Here is a 2,268-nt window from a genome sequence, read left to right as displayed (position 1 = left end):
TCTTTCATTTCTTAGTTAAGAAATGTTTCTGAACAGAGAGTGGCAAAGTGGTTTTTTGTGTAGGGAATTTTGTCACCAATTACTCTACTAGATAACACATGCCAGGGGTCTTGCACAGTGCTGGTATACAGCAGGTACTAAATAAATACTCTCACTGTTCCCTTGGTGCCTGCCTTCCTTCACATGGGACCACCTGCACTTATTGTTTGTTGGTTTCTTTTTATTTTTGTTTCTGTCCTGAGCCAGCACTTCTCGCCCTGAAGCCTGTCCCTCCCCAGGGTCTAATTGCTCTAGAATTTCCCAGGACCTTGCCTTGAGTCCAGCAAATCTCTCTTTAAAAGCTAGTTTCTCTGAAAACAATTCGGCACAATAACGAGGCCATCATGTGCTGATGGGGGATTGCAAGCATATCTATCACCAATGAAAAAGCTGTATTTATATCTTGGCAAAACCCATTCATCCTTTGAAGTGCCCAGAATCCTCCAGCAAGCATCACAAATCCACCTAATGTGCCCAGTTCTCAACTTTGTATCTGAGTCTCTGGTTTAGCTGATAGATGTTTAAATTCCTGGAAGGTCCACACAGCCAGACAAATCCCAAGTGGGCTGTCCAGAAGCCCAAGGGTGTTAAGTTAGCTCCATCAGCCGAGGGCAGTGGAACCCAGACTCACAAGTTGCCCCTGGAGATCTTTTCTCTGGCTTTGGAAGATAATCATAGGGACCATGATGCAGAAATGTGGAAGGTTCACAGCCTCGCCTCCCGAGCATCTCGTGGAAGGGGACCCATCGAACCTCTTCTTTCCAGACACCCAGCCACTGTCACCCAACCTGGCCACCATCCCCACACCACACACGAGGTCTTCCCTCCACACCTCGGATCCTGCTGGTTCACTCGCTGGGAATACACTTGTCTCCCTCCCTTCTCTTCTCTTTGGTTGTCTCGTGGTAGCATCTCTCCTTGGCAGCTATTATCACAGATTGATGGTCACCTCCTATGAGCAGCCTCCCTTGATTCCCAGAAATCTCAGTGGAGCTACTTCTTCAGAACATTGGATGTAAACCTCTATTACAGCAAATACTGGCCCATCTTGTGATTATTTATATACCTGCCCCTTCTCTCTGGAGAAGGCAATGGCACCAACTCCAGTACTCTTGCTTGGAAAATCCCATGGGCGGAGGAGCCTGGTGGGCTGCAGTCCATGGGGTCGCTAAGAGTCGGACACGACTGAGCGACTTCCCTTTCACTTTTCACTTTCATGCACTGGAGAAGGAAACGGCAACCCACTCCAGTGTTCTTGCCTGGAGAATCCCAGGGACGGGGAAGCCTGGTGGGCTGCTGTCTATGGGGTTGCACAGAGTCGGACACGACTGAAGTGACTTAGCAGCAGCAGCAGCCCCTTCTCTCAATACCTTACCCCTGGAGCCCACTCTGAGCCTGGCATATGGGGGACATTCAACAATTATGTGCTCAGTGGATTCAAGTCCACAGCCTGGGACTTCCCTGGTGGTCCAGTGGCTAAGATTCTGTGTTGCCAATGCAGGGGGCCCAGGTTCGATCCCTGGTCAGGGAACTAGGCCCCACATGCTGCAACTAAGACACAGCTTAGCCAAACAAATAAACAAATATTATAAATAAATGAAGTCCACAGTCTCCCTGGACTTCATTTACCTATGACTTCTTTAGAAGCTCTTGCTAACCTCTTAAATAACAGATGCTCATGTATGCTGCCCATTGGACTGGACCACAGGTTCCTCCAAGAAAGGACTATGTCTTATTGAATTGTATCCACTGCCCTGTCTACCACAGAGTATGTACCCCATAAATAAGCAACTCCATGTCAATTATAGTCTTTAAACCAAGACTTTAAGTTTAAAAAAAATTTTAAGCTATTGAGGCAAATAAACTGAATTTATTTTTTTATTTTTACCAATTATCTGTCAATTTGCCTAGGATGGAAGCTGTTCCCAGGAATCAAGAATGTATGAAGCACTCACCCTGGTCCCTCAACGAGTCAGGGACGGAACATAACCAAAACCAGAAACAGAACAATTTTCCAAGATTATTTTTCACCCACTCAATTATGTTGCCTTTTGAGAAAGCATTGGCCTTGGATGGTCTGTTTAATTAATGCCCTTTGTGTTAATTCCATTTGTTTCTGCTCAAACCACTCACCCCTGAGGGATGGAAAAATGTTCACTCTCAATTTTCTCCTTTGGAAACAAAAGGACATATTTCTTTGGAACTGTGTCTCTTTTGGAAAATTGAACC

General features: G+C 45.9%; 1 non-coding gene across 1 annotated transcript; it reads left to right on the top strand.

Annotated features, from left to right (window-relative positions):
* Window positions 1-1,497: 1,497 nt before the first annotated feature.
* On the top strand, window positions 1,498-1,570 carry TRNAG-GCC (transfer RNA glycine (anticodon GCC)). Its single transcript has one exon. It is a non-coding gene; the product is annotated as a tRNA-Gly (tRNA).
* Window positions 1,571-2,268: the final 698 nt, after the last annotated feature.

The sequence above is a fragment of the Ovis aries genome, chromosome 22, assembly GCF_016772045.2.
Source record: "Ovis aries strain OAR_USU_Benz2616 breed Rambouillet chromosome 22, ARS-UI_Ramb_v3.0, whole genome shotgun sequence".
Taxonomy (NCBI): Eukaryota; Metazoa; Chordata; class Mammalia; order Artiodactyla; family Bovidae; genus Ovis; species Ovis aries.
The sequence above is the reverse complement of the archived record's forward strand: the minus strand, read 5'-3'. Positions and strand labels throughout refer to the sequence as shown.